The sequence below is a fragment of the Pipistrellus kuhlii genome, unplaced genomic scaffold (assembly GCF_014108245.1).
Source record: "Pipistrellus kuhlii isolate mPipKuh1 unplaced genomic scaffold, mPipKuh1.p scaffold_m20_p_20, whole genome shotgun sequence".
Taxonomy (NCBI): domain Eukaryota; kingdom Metazoa; phylum Chordata; class Mammalia; order Chiroptera; family Vespertilionidae; genus Pipistrellus; species Pipistrellus kuhlii.
In genome coordinates, this window is record NW_023425516.1 from 19,182,087 (window position 1) to 19,196,360 (window position 14,274).

Below are 14,274 nucleotides of genomic sequence, written 5' to 3' on the forward strand. Positions count from 1 at the left end.
GCTTTCTCCCCCGGGGCCAGCAGTGCACTTGGTCCCCAAACAAAAAAGCCCCTCCCTTCCTTAACCACAAAGTAAACATCTCCAGGCCCCCTGGGCTACTGGCCGTACAAATGTTTATGCCCCTGGAAAGAGAAAAGAGAGGCTCTCGCACACGTGCTCCCCCAAGAAGATGGGTGCCAAGTCAGTAATGACCCCCCAGCCTCTGGGTGTCTGATCTCCCGCCAGCAGGTCTGCGGCCGCTCGGCCGGCCACCCTGGGCAGCTGAGGTGGGCCTATGCTCTGGCTTTGCCTCCGATGGGCCTTTGAGGCCTGGGGATGCTCTCTGCGAAGGACACCTGCTGCACCTCGAAAACTCTGAATTAGGCACAGGGGACCCACCCCCAGGAAGCCTCTGACTCCCCAGCACTCGCTCAGGTGAAGGGAGGGTTGTAAGCAGCCACAGCACTGGAATCACTCTGGGCGAGACACACACACACACACACACACACCCCCCGCTGCCCCCGTGATGGGTGTGCACACAGAGCCGGGAGAAGCCAGCCCTGCCACAGACTAACCTTCGCCGAAGGGCAGGTACTTGGTCTTACCGATGGCGAACGTCTACTAATTGCCTAAGGGCCAGGCTTCCTGCTAAACTCTACACACTGTGCGTTATTTCATCTGCTACTTCCACAATGCCCCCGTGGGAGGGGGATGGTTAGACCCACAGTATACAGATGAGGAAATGGAGTCTCAGAGAAATGGGGTCTGCAGCTGACAGCTTTGACGTCCATCTTGGTAGATTCTGTTCTTCTAACAGAGTGTGCCCCTTGCTCATCGAGCTGAGGAACGGTGGCAAAGCTAGAGCCAAAATCCGGGGCTTTCTGCCTTCAGTCACCTCCGCCTGTATCACCTTTCAGACTTCCAGAAACAAGGAGCAGACGGGTGGGAGCTCCGTGCAAAGATCACAATCGGGTCTCCCGCTGGGTGGAGCCAGAGGGAGGGAGCGGGGCCCCTGTCAGCAGCTTCCAGCTCTAGAATCCCATCCTGAGAGGCTGGGGGATTGAAAGGATCACTCCCCTCCCCCTTTCCTTTGGGGAGACTAGGCCCAGGGAGCAGAATTCACGCCCAAGGTCCTGCCTTCATAGTCAGTGTGCTTTCCATGGCTGCATGGAGTGTCCCAGGACAAGGGGAGCCAGGGATGAAGCAGGTGGCAAGAATTTGAACTGGAAAATGGGGAGAAAACACATCTTCCTGGAGGGTTCCCTGGGCCCTCGGCCGGGGAGGAGGGCGTCTTGCAGTTTTAAAGAGTCTTTCTTGCTAATGCAACGTGGGCCGTGAACTGCTCCCATCCTTAGCTCTGCCATCTTGTGGATTCAAGGCAGGGGTCCACGGTATGGCATCGGCCGTTAGCCTAGTTAACAACTTGATTTCAGAGCCTGCCAGGTCAGAGACGCCCAGCCTCCCTTGACGTTCTAAGTCACGATGAGATGGAACGTTCCAAAAAATCAGAGACACAGATCAAAGGGGTTTTATGGTGTGTGTGTGTGTGTGTTGTTGTTGTTGTTGTTGTTGTTGTTTTTCCTTCCTTGCCCAAGTCTGGGCTAAGCAGCTTTTAGATATGACTCATTCTGCTTCCTGCCTTCTCCAGGGAGTGGGATTGCTCTGTGCAGGCAGTGCAGGGATGGGCGGTGACCGAGCCAAGTTCTGTGGGCACCGCTGGTGGCTGCTTCAAAGGACAGAGGGGACGTCTTGCTTACCCCACCTCCAACAGAAACGGCGGGCTCAGAGCAGCCAGTCACAACCGTCTGACGCACTGAGGTGGGCTAATACTTCCCAGGCAAGATCTTTTCATGTGTCTTTAACTGGTTTTGAAGTGTGTGATGGTGCATCATGAAGCAAAATTACTTTGCCGTCTCTTCTGGCCCATCTTGGTTGTTTTACGATCAAAGTGTGGTTCAAATTGATTATTTGTTGTTGGTAGCGACTAGTATTAATGGTTTCACCTGGTTTTAGAAGCTCATAATACACCACACCTTCCTGATCCCACCAAACACAGAGCATTGTCTTCTTTCTGAAGCGATTTGGCCTTGCAGTCAATGTTGATGGTTGACCTGGATCAATTCATGATTTTGTGTGTTTGGGATTCTCAAAATAAATCCACTTTTCATCGCCAGTCACAATTCAATGCAATTCGACTTCCTTTTGTGCCATTGAAGCAACATTTTACTGATGACTTTTCGGTTTTCCATTTGTCTTTCGTTCAGTTGATGTGGCACCCATTTCCCCTCTTTTAAAATCTTTCCCATTGCTTGTAAATGATCGGAAATTGCTGAGCAAGACTTAATCTTTCTGAAAGCTGTTTTTGAGTTTGACATGCATCTTCATCCTATCTCAATATAATGCCTGTAATTGTTGATCTTCAAACTTTTTCGGTTGACCTAAATAAATGTTCTTTGTCTTTCACATCGAAATCATCCCTTTTAAAGCATTTAAACGAGCGTTCACAAGTATCTTAAGATGGAGCATGTTCACCATAAGCTTCCAGAGGTATACGATCACTTTCAGCAGCACTTTTCTTCAAAATAATGAATTAAAACTTCCTGCAAATGCATTTTTTTTTGGCACGAAATTCGACATTGTTAAGCATAAAACTATCTATGATATTAACACCTTTAGAAAATTTGACATACGAAGTTTTGAAGCTTGCTGTGAATACAACAAAATAGCATATATATCAAAGCACATATATGTCAACATATGTCTAACTCCATCTGTTGAAAATAATCCACATTAGTAGCCGGTACACCTAGTAAATGCCCCAAATTCATTAACTCACTTTATTTCCTCGGCAGTGACAAGGACAGAGGACTCCGGCATCCCCACCTTACCACCCACCTTCAATTCTCTCTCATCGTTGATGTTCCTACCTCCCTCCCCATCTCCCTTTCTCAGAAACCAATAAAAATATATTTATACATAAATAAGTTAGGTCCAGCATTCCAATCACTCTGACTGGTTTGGCTCAGTAGATAGACCATCGGTCTGCAGACTCAAAGGTCCCAGGTTCGATTCCGGTCAAGGGCATGTACCTTGGTTGTGGGCACATCCCCAGTAGTGGGTGTGCAGGAGGCAGCTGATTGATGTTTCTCTCCCATCAATGTTTCTATCCCTCTCCCTTTCTCTCTGTGAAAAAAATCAATAAAATATGTGGGGGGTTTTTAAATAAGTTAGGTCCATGTTACTCTCTTCCGTACACCCTGCCTCTTCCTCCCCATAATTTCCTTATCACGGTGTGCAGTCACTGCTCTCTGCCTGAGGGTCTCTCTCTGCTCCGTCTCCGTGGCTGGCTGTGCCTGTTCCTGTGTCGCCAACACCGAACCTGAGCTTGGGCCCCGTGGGCTCAGCAAACTTGGGGGGGACGCGTGAGGACGGGGGGATGGCCTGCCGGGGCCGCAGAGCCCGCACTGAGTCTCCTGGGGATCCAACTCGGCCCCGTTCCACGCAGCAGGCGGATCTCAGAGCCGACCTTCATTCAGACGCCATGCACAGGATTCTGACCGAGGAAGGCCTCGAGACAATCTCGCCCTTTGTCGGAGCTGTGGGAGTCGTCCTTACGCACAGAGAGAAGCCCGTCCAGAATCAGGCGCTTTTTGAAACCATCGGCTCGAGAAAATTAAGGATTCTGTCCGCGTGCCCTGAATTTCTGGGCCCGGCAATTAATTCCTTCTAGATTAAAGGATTGTTGTGTTTCTGATACATCATTATGCAGAGCGGGCTCGCTGTGCATTTTAAAACTTTCACCAGGATCCTCGTTAACTGGGACCTTTTATCCGTGTGCATCTTCCAGGAGAGGCCCGTGGCCCGTGACTAGAAGTGAGCTGATCTATAAAAAATAAAAAATAAATAAAAAATCCAGGGGCTTCCGGGCAGCTGTCCTCCCTCCTAACAGAACCACGTACTCCTAACCCCCCTGGTGCAGGCTGGACATTGTACATCGCCCCCCCACCCCCGAACCCGAACCCACCCCATCAGGTGGCCACAGGTCTCTTTAGTTGACAGGCGAGAACACTGCAGCTGAAGGGAGGAGAGTCGCCCTGTGCAGGCCAGTAGGTGTGACTGTACTCGGCAGGTGTGACTCTCATCTTTAAATATATTTTATTGATTTTTTTACAGAGAGGAAGAGAGAGAGATAGAGAGTTAGAAACACCGATGAGAGAGAATCATCGATCAGCTGCCTCTTGCACAACCCCCACTGGGGATGTGCCCGCAACCAAAGTACATGCCTCTGACCGGAATCGAACCCGGGACCCTTCAGTCCACAGGCCAATGCTCTATGCGCTGAGCCAAACCCCCATTTTTGCTACACCCCCGTTTTAGTTCACACAGGTTTATACTCATAAAATTTGTGGCTGCTCAGCATCTCCACCGGGAGCTCTCCACAATACTGGTATCGTTCTCATTTTTTAAAAAAAAAACACCTGAAGGGAATTCTGCCACACAACATGGAGGAGCCTTGAGGACACCGTGCTAAGTGAAACAAGCCAGCCACCAAAGAACAAGTATGGCATGATTCCACTTACACGAGGTAGTCCTGTTCACAGAGACGGACAGTGAGATGGTGGCTGCCGGGGCTGGAGGGGGGGGCGGGGAGGAGTCAGTGTTAAATGGGGACAGAGTTTCTGTTTTGCAAGAGGAAAAGAGTTCTGGAGACAACTGGGTGGAGGTGAGATTCCACAACAACACGAATGTACTCATTGCCACCGAGCTGCACGCTTTAAAATGGTTAACATGGTAAATTCAATGTTGTTGTTTTTTAATTTAATTTTTTTTTTTTTTAATTAAGCCCTGGCCCTAGCTGGTTTGGCTCGGTGGATAGAGCATCGGCCTGCGGACCGAAGGGTCCCAGGTTTGATTCTGGTCGAGGGCACATGCCTGGGTTGTGGGCTCAGGCCAATGTGCAGGAGGCAGCCAATCAATGATTCCCTCTCCTCATGGATGTTTCTATCTCTCTCTTCCTCTCTGATACAAATAAAAAAAATTTGGCCCTGGCTCAGTAGCTCGATTGGTTGGAGTGTCATCCTGATACACCAAGGTTTCAGGTTTGATCCCCAGTCAGGGCCCATAGAGGAATCAACCAGTGAATGCACAATTAAGTGGAATAACCAATCTCTCCCTCTCCCTCTCTCTCTCTCTCTCTCTCTCTCAAATCATTTTTTTTAAAAGAATACAAATTATGTAAAGTTTGCCTTCATCAAGCATCCTCCTATTTGCAATATCTCACCGAGTCCCGGCAGCCACATTTGGAGATGAATTCCACCGTTGTCTTCATTGACAGGTGAGGAAACCAAGCTGAGGGAGGAGACACGAGCAGCCCGATGCCACCAGCAAGCAAGTGGCTGGGCCAAGGCCTGCTGTCTCCCCACTCAGGGCCCAGGCCCCAGCGGAAGCCATCCCCTCCCCTGACCGTTTTCCACAGTTCTGCTCAGATTTCCCTGCCAAGCGAGAGCAAACAGGATCCAGATGGCGGTTCCCCCGCTGACCAAGATGGAGCTAAACTTGAAAGCCCTCTGCCAGGATTTCCAAATGCATCCCAGACTTCTGTCCTGGAAGTGTCTGGCGCCCTCCTGCTGGAGCAGTAGGGGACAGAGAGGCGGCCAAGCCCGGCCACAGGCCTTGACAATGACTGCTGGGGGCAGGGGAGGGGGAGGCACCAGCCCCCAGGTGTCCCCCGCAGGCCCTGGAATGCCCAGTGTCCTCACACAGCCAGACTCGTCTTCCTGCCCGTGTCAGTGCTATGGGGCTGCCCTAACCATGGAACACAAACCGGGTGGCTTAAACAACAGGAACGCATTGTCTCGCCCTCGCTGGTTTGGCTCAGTGGATAGAGCGTTGGCCTGTGAACCAAAGGGTCCTGGGTTCGATTCTGGTCAAGGGCATGTACCTTGGTTGCAGGCTTCTCCCAGGGTTGGGTCCTGGTCGGGTCTCCTTACTGCAGGAGGCAACCAATTGATGTGCTTCTCTCACATCGATGTTTCTGTCTTTCCTCTCTCTTCCACTCTCTCTAAAAATCGGTGGGGAAAACCCTTGGGTGAGGATTTAAAAAGAAAGAAGGAGAGAGAGAGAGGAAGGGAGGGAGGGAGGCAATCCATTGCCTCACAGCCGGGGAAGCTGGCGTCTGAAATCAAGGTGCCACAGTTTCTCCTAGCTCTGGTGGCCTCCAGTGTTCCTCCGCTTGCCTCTCTCTCTCTCTTTCTCTCTCTCTGTCAAAATTCACATACAAGCTTTTGTGTGAATATGTTTTTACTTCTCTTGGGTCCATACCTCAGAGTGGTGAGTGTGGTTTTTTTAATTAAAAATACATTCTATTTTAAGTTACAAATGTGATGCATGAGAGATCCCCAAAGTGACAAATTACAAACGAGAAAATATAGACACACCCTTGATCCCTACCAGCAAAGAGAGCCGGTGCCTGGCTCTGCAGTTGTCTCTTTGCACGTGTTTACTCACAGGCTTCGGTGTGGGCAGAACTGACAACTCCCTGGCCGTGCAGAAGGCAGCCTGGCTCCCTCTGACCTCCTGCGACTATCAATAAAGAACCAGCAGTGCGATTAGAAACGAAAGCAGCTTCAACTTCAAAGAAGTCAGAGAAAGGAGGATTTTCAGGTGCCTGGAGGTGAGGAAAGGTTTTCAAGGGGACAGAAACCGCCCTCCCCTTTGCAAAAAAAAAAAACAAACACAAACCACTAGATAAAAAGGAGGTAAAAACCTAGGGAACCATTATATCGAGGTTAATGGATTATAAGTGATTTCTCTTAGAAAAACTTTAATGATAGCATATCATTACAACGTCTTACCACTAGAAAGAGTCTCAGAAGCCTTTGAGGGATCACTGATGAGAAAGGATGATTTTGAAAAACGCAGCGCAGAAGCAGACAGCCACAGACATGAGGTCTCAGCTGAAGAACCAGCGTCGCTTATGAACACACAGAGGGAAAAGCCAGTTAAAAAAAAAAAAAGTATTACAGGTTTCTCTTCTTAAGACTGTTATGGGGGGCGGGGGGCGGGCAGAAATTGTTAACTATTCATGACTAGTAAGAAAGGCAGTTTGTTTTCTTTAAGCATTTGTGTTTGCTTTCTTAAGTATTTTGCTGCCTATCCATTCTCAAATTATATGCTCTTTATTACAAAAATAATTCTTAGAATTACCCCTTCTTTTTTTAAAAAATATATTTTTATTGATATCAGAGAGGCAGGGAGAGAGAAAGAGAGATTGAAACATCAACGATGAGAGAGAATCATTGATCGGCTGCCTCCTGCACGTCCACTAATGGGGATCAAGCCCGTAACCCAGGCATGTGCCCTTGACTGGAATCGAACCTGGGACCCTTCAGTCCGCAGGCCAACACTCTATCCACTGAGCCAAACCAGCTAGGGCAAAGCACCCATTCTTAAGCAGTAATTACTGTAGTAATTCTAATACTTGTGCTCAAATGGGCGGGTTTTTTTTTTTATTGTATACATTAATGTTAGAGAGAGGGAGAGAGAGAGAAACATCAGTTTTATTGTTCCACTTACGTTTGCATCCATCGGTTGATTCTTCTTATAGGTGCCTTGACCTGGGATCAACCCGCAACCTTGGCGTGTTGGGATGACCCTCTAACGAACTGAGCTGCCCAGCGGCCAGGGCAAGGCTCACATGTTTTTAAAAGAGTCCTATGTAGCTGAACCCAGTGTGGCTCAGTGGATAGAGCGTCCGCCTGCGGACTGAAGGGTCCCAGGTCCGATTCCGGTCAAGGGCATGGACCTTGGTTGCGGGCACATCCCCAGTGCGGGGGTGTGCAGGAGGCAGCTGATCAATGATTCTCTCTCATCGATGTTTCTAACTCTCTATTTCTCTCTCTGTAAAAAAAAAAAAAAAAAAAATCAATAAAATATATTTTTTTAAAATAAATAAAAGAGTCCTATTTACTCTAAAAAGTACCATTACATACGGCTGGATGCCTGGCTCAGAATCTGCTATTTTCTACTCTTCCACCCTGGGCAGACATTGCTAACTGCTACAGCACTCCTTTTCACCAACCTGAAGGCTCTCTCTCTCCTCTGCACCCTCCTTTGTTCTCAAAAGGCAGCTTCTAGAAGTGGATCAGAGGAGGCAAAAAAAAAAAAGGGGGGGGGGGCAGGGGAAGTCTCATTTCTGTGCGATACAAACCCAAGACGCCACCTAGCGGTGAAGATTCTTAATTGCAGGCAGAGTGCCTAGGAAAAAAAAAATACGTTCCCTGAGCCAACGAAGCCAAAAATGACAGTAAATGCACGGCTCTGCCTAGTCTTGCATAAGCACAATAACGCTCCTAAAGAAGAGTTTTGAATTTAAACATGGGTTTTCCTTGCTTTATCCCAAGAGGTTGGCCGACAATATTTCAGGCAACGATTAATAGTAGCAAAGGGCCTTTCGGAGCTGCCAGATCCTTGCTCAATATTCCACTCCCCAAAGACCAACCGTTTTGCCGGTACCAGGCCTCAGATCCCCAGGCTGCCAAGATTTCTCATTCTGCCAGCTATATGTGACATTCTTTGGTTTCGACATGGGTACTTTTTTCCTGAGCGGTCAGGGCAAGGAGCTCATGTAAATGTTCCCACCCCCTGGCAATGGGCACGGAGACACCTGATTGGTGGTGTTGCTCTTGCATCAAGCAGGGGAGGAGCAGATGTACAGTCCTCGGTGCATCCCAGCTTGATGCCTGTGTCCGTGGCCAGAGCTGGTCCATGCCTGAGGCACATAAAAAAAAAAAATGTTCCTCATAGCCAGCCACTCTGAGGCAAAAGCTGCTATCCCCATTTTCCAGGTGAGAACACTGAGGCTCAGAGAGGGGAAGCCCGCAGACTGAAGGGTCCCAGGTTTGATTCCGGTCAAAGGCGCATAACTGGTTCAATCCCTGGTCCTGACTGGGGCACGTGAGGGAGGCAACCAATCAATGTATCTCTCCAACATTGATGTTTCTCTCTCTCTCTCTCTCTCTCTCTCTCTCTCTCCTTCCCTCCCTCCCATTCTATCTAAAAATCAATGGGAATATATCCTCGGGTGAGGATTTTTTTTTTTTAATTTATGTACCCAAATGTATCTTTTATGGCTTCTGGTGTGTGTATCTTTCCTAGAACTCATAGAAATTTTCCAAAAAGGGCCCAGCATCTGTACCTACTCGTGACCTATCAGGGGAACTAGACCAAATCAGCAGCTGGCTCCAGCACAGAACCGTGTGAGTGGGGAGGCCCAGGACACACGCGGCCCCGTCTTGGGGATGTGGGCACCTCCTAGAGGCAGGGAAGGGGTGAGGTCTGCGTTGAGACTGAGGGTGAGTGGCCTTGGGGGGCAGAGGGGATGGGGTGGGAAAGGCCCGGGGCCACTGGAGGACACAGGGTCTGGGACGGAGGGAGGAGGAGCAGGCCAGGCCACTCCCAGTACCAGCCAGCGAGCTGAGCTTCGGGGACTGAGGCTCTCCCCACAGGGCTCCTTGGCTGTTTGCCTTTGGGGAGATCCTGAAGGACTGGAAGAGGAGGCGAGAAGCCGCGAGGAGACCTAGGCCGCATCCCGAGAGGGGGTGGAGACCGGGTGGGATGGAGCCAAGGAGTGGGCGGATGGAGAGGGAGGATCCAGGCTGGACGGGAGGGCCTGGAGTCCAGGTGCCTGAGGAATGCACATCCCCCATAAGGCCGTCCATCCACTTCAGAGTCCTCGGGCCAAGCTCCAGGCTAGGAATCCCTTCCCCCAGGGGCTCCATCTGCCTACAGGGCTGCCCGTCCATAATCTGTACCAGCCGCAGGCAGCCCACGGCCCCGTGGTCAGCCAGTGCCAGGCATGGGCGGGAGCTGGCGGGAGGACGGCTTCCCATGCCTGGGGCTGTGGGGATGCAGGTCTGAGGGAGGCCAGGCTCAGGGTGCAGAGGGATGGAGGAGGCCCCTGAGGTGAAGCAGGGCTGGCATGCTGGTCCTGCCTGGGGCTGTGGGGGTGCAGGTCTGAGGGAGGCCAGGCTCAGGGTGCAGAGGGATGGAGGAGGCCCCTGAGGTGGAGCAGGGCTGGCATGCTGGTCCTGCCCGTCAGCCCAGCTCCCACAGGGGCTGAGACCAACAACCTGGGGTCCTTTTCCCAAAATGCCCTTCTGTCTCTGTCTGCCTGCCCGGCTCTTTCCCGTCATCTCCCTGGCCCACGTGTCTCTCTGTCTCTGGCTTGCTGGCTCTCTTTCTCTTTCTGAGTCTGTGTGTGTGTGTGTGTGTGTGTGTGTGTCTCCCTGACTCTTTCCATCTTCTCCTCTCGTCCCCCTCAGAATCCCTTCCTCGGAGGTGGGAACCATTCGTTTGGGATTGTCAGGAGGACAATCCCACGTGCTCCTGGCCCTGCAGGCCCCTCCTGGCACGGGCAGGGCTGGTGGGCTGCTCTGAGCGGCGCCTCTGGCCGCCCTCCACCCCTGCCAGGTCCGTCCCACCCACGGGGACTTCTGGCCGCCCACACAGGAGGTCCTCTCACTTGCACACCTCGTTCCTAGGCCCTGGCCCGCCAAGCCTCCCCCTTACCGGCCTAGAAGTCCCACTACCGGTGACTTGGGGCTTCCATGAAGAAGAACCCCAACATTTAACGCCATTAAACACCAGTCACGTTGGGGCGAATGAGCCAACGGCATCTCCCTCTCTCCCCCAGCGAGGTGGACGCTGCCTAAGGAGACCTCACGGGTCCATCTTTGCAGGCGGAGAGGTGTGGGAAGAGCAGCAGAGGGAGGGGCCCCAGCCAAGGTACGTGGGGCAGGAAGGAGGGGGTTGGGGGGAGGGAGCAGAGGAAGGGAAGTGGGACACACCTGAAGGAGGCCTCTCGTCTGTCTGTCCGTCCGTGCCTTCCCAGGAGAGAGCCCCACGTCTCGTGTCACCCCATTTTCCGGATGAGGAGACTGAGGCCTGGAGAGAAGGGGCTCCCTCTAGAGCAGCAGTGGCCAACCCTGTGGACCACACGGGCCACCAGCGGTCCGAGGACCAGGGTTAGCGACCGCTGTCTAGAGCAGCACAGGGAACATCGCCATCTCCTAACTCCAAACACAGGCACCCTGCCCTGCCCCGCTGGCCGTGCCCCGGCCCCGTCCTCCGCCCCCCCCCCCCCCCCGCCCCAAAAGTGCTGGCCTCTCCCCCAGGATTCCCGAGGAGGGCAGGAAGGCCCTCTCCCAGCCCTAATTTATGATTTTCTGCAGCTTCCTTCCTCCATCACTCCCTTCCAGCCCCAGCCCCAGCCCCAGCTCCGGCTCAGGCAGGAAGGAATGAGCTGGGTGAGGAGGGCAGCTCCATGGAGCATAAATAACTTGGCCCGGCAGCTGCGGGCCCTCTGGGACCCCCGCCCCTCCCAGGCTCCCCTCTGTGGCCCGGGACAAAGGGCCAGGCCCCCAGATGAAAGGAGCAGAAAGCGGGCATTGTTCCCTGACCTGGGAGCCCGGGGCAGACCCCGCCCTCCGGCCAGCCCTTTGTCCGGGCAGCCGCTTTGCGCTTTGGAGGCCACTGACGGTTGACGTCCCGGGCTCCTGCCCGGGGCTCTGGGCCTCCTGGGGCGGCCACCGCGGGCTCTGGCAATGCCCAGCACACTCGGGCTGCTTCCTGGCCTACAGGACTGGCACGGTATGGGCACAGCCCAGGTGGGCACACGCTGGTGTGCGGACAGGGCTGGCGTGGGCAGAGGACAGAGGCGCTTGGTGTGGGCCCAGCGGGAGGCGACAGAGGAAGGAGGCTGGGACCCAGGTTTGTTTGCTGGGAGGAGAGCAGCATTTCCTGTTTGGACGAGGCCAGGGTGGATGTGTCAGTGAGTCCACACCAGAAGGCCTGCTCAGGAAGGCCGTGCGTGCGTGCGTGTGTGTGTGTGTGTGTGTGTGTGTGTGTGTGTGTAGGAGCACGCATGTCCCAGTCCATGTCCCTGTGAGGTCCATGTGTTCTCTCTCACCTCATCAGCTCCCAGACGGAAGTCTAAACCTGAGCTTCGTTCTCACTTTTGCCCCCAAAGATGTCCCCCCATCGAGAGGCTCAGCCAGAGGGAGGCAGTGTGGCTCAGTGGGTAGCCACCCGTCACCAGCTGTGGGCCTGGGGCCAGCCCCCACACCTGGGGATAATAAGGCGCCCCCCTCCGTCCGCAGTGGCCGAGAGGAAGGAGGGCTGCAGACAATGCCAGCAAAATGCTTAGCGCAGCACCTGGCACCGCCAGAGCTCAGGGCCGGAAGCTGCTGACCGTACTGGCGGCTGTGGTCTGGTCTTGGCAGCAGAAAGGACCGACCCGCAGGGGGGAGGCCCCGCCCACAGGGACAGGCCTGAGACCTCAGGCTTTGGGGGAAGCGGGGGCGGGGGCTCTCCTCCCTGTCTCAGCAAATCCTGAAACCTCAGATGACCAAGACCCGGGCCCCGAGGAGGCATTTCCTGCCCTTCCTTCAGGGAGGAAGGAGGACAGAGAAGAGGCTGCCATCCACCAGGACGGATGCCCAGCAAAGGGGCTCCGGGCTGTGCCCATAGGGAGACCAAAGCCGCCTTCATACTTTCCTCGGAGCGTGGGCTCTGGCGCCAGAGGATCTGAAAAAAGATCCTTTTTTTTTTTTTTTTTTTTTTTTTCAGGCAAGGACATGAGGCTCAGAGCTGGGGAGGGACCTTGCCCCAGGTCACATAGGAATCGCCATCTAGGCCTCTGGGGCGTTGCACCCATGCAGTAACCACCAGGCTACCCCATCACGGGGTGTGACTGGACAAAGTCTCGGCCTCAGCAAGGACAGGATCCCCACTGGTGTCAGATGTTGGCATCGGCTTTGACGGGGAGGGTCCCTTGGTGGAAAAACTCCACAGCGGCCTGCAGCCCCCCGAGTTTGGGGGTGAAGTCACCGGAGCACCTCGAACCTGTTGCAAACAGGCCTGGTGGGTGCCTCCTCATCCCGTGGTGCCCAGCAGTGGCCCCAGGCACCTGGCCGGCCCTCCCAGGCCCTCCCCAGGGCCCCAGGCACCTGGCCGGCCCTCCCAGGCCCTCCCCAGGGCCCCAGGCACCTGGCCGGCCCTCCCAGGCCCTCCCCAGGGCCCCAGGCACCTGGCCGGCAGGATTCTGAGGGGCAGGCCCCCTGGTCACCACCAAGCTGGACAGGGGCTCCCCGGCCGGGGACTGCCCACGGCACGCCAATCCGGGCAGAAGGTGGTTAGACTGTCCTGGAGTTTGGGAGGGTCTGGGCCCCTCTGATGAGAGCTGCGGCCTCTCCTCATACACACACACACACACACACCTGTCATACCTGTGCGCACACATGCGTGCTCACACATGCATACTCTCACATCACAGACACACATCTGCATACACCCTGGGGGTATTCTCAGGCCTCTCCCCAGAGGCTCGCTCACCCACGAACCCCACTCTCAGCCGGTCCTTACCTTGTCACAGACGGGAAAACCGGAGCCCCAGGCCCGCGGTCGGCAAACCGCGGCTCGCGAGCCACATGCGGCTCTTTGGCCCCTTGAGTGTGGCTCTTCCACAAAGCACCACGGCCTGGGCGTCTATGTTGAAGAAGTGGCGTTAGAAGAAGTGGAGTTAGAAGAAGTTTAAGTTTAAAAACGTTGGCTCTCCAAAGAGACGTCAGTCGCTGTCCTGTGGACATTGGGCTCTGCGGACTCATGATTGGCCGGCCGCTGCCCCCAGACCGATGTGTCGTCCACATTCTTTCCTGATCCTGCTGAAGAGCTGACCCCCCTGTGAAGTCAGATCTCCGATCAAAACCTAGCTCTTCCAGCTCCGGGTGGAGGGCTCTGGGCAAATGATGTGTGTCCCCCTGTGCCTCAGTTTCTCCATCTGTACCATGGCGATGAGTGGACACTGACCCTATGGGGGTCAACCCAGGTCTCCTCCTCCCGGGGAGAGTGTGAGTGTCTGGGCCTCAGTTTTCTCCTCTGCAAAATGGGGATGGATGTGCCCGCCTCTCCCAGCGTGGTTTGGAAATCAAACCGAAATATCGATAGGATGTGAAGTGGAGGTTGGAGCCTCGGGAACTGGATCCCTCAACAACAACAACAACAAGTGGAAAGCCCTGGCCATGGCTCAGGGATCAGAGTGTGGGCACCGAAGGGTCTCGGGTTCAATTCCTCCGTCTAGGGCATGCACCTGGGTTGCAGGTTTGACACGGCGCCTGCAAGAGGCAACCAGTCATTAATGTGTCTCTCCCCCCCCTTTTCTTTCTCCCCCTTCACTCTCTCTAAAAATCAATGGGGAAAGTATCCTCGGGTGAGGATGAACAACAACAACAAAAAGAA

General features: G+C 53.8%; 1 protein-coding gene and 1 pseudogene across 1 annotated transcript in view; both read left to right on the forward strand.

Moving 5' to 3' along the window:
• The window catches only part of KREMEN1 (kringle containing transmembrane protein 1), a 56,819-nt gene extending 47,363 nt beyond the window's left edge, over window positions 1-9,456 (forward strand). The window contains exon 10 of the transcript XR_006742387.1: window positions 9,418-9,456. The gene's annotated coding sequence lies outside the window, so the exon portion shown is untranslated. The remainder of the gene's footprint in view (window positions 1-9,417) is intronic.
• Window positions 8,618-8,762, forward strand: LOC118725784 (annotated as a pseudogene).
• Window positions 9,457-14,274: the final 4,818 nt, after the last annotated feature.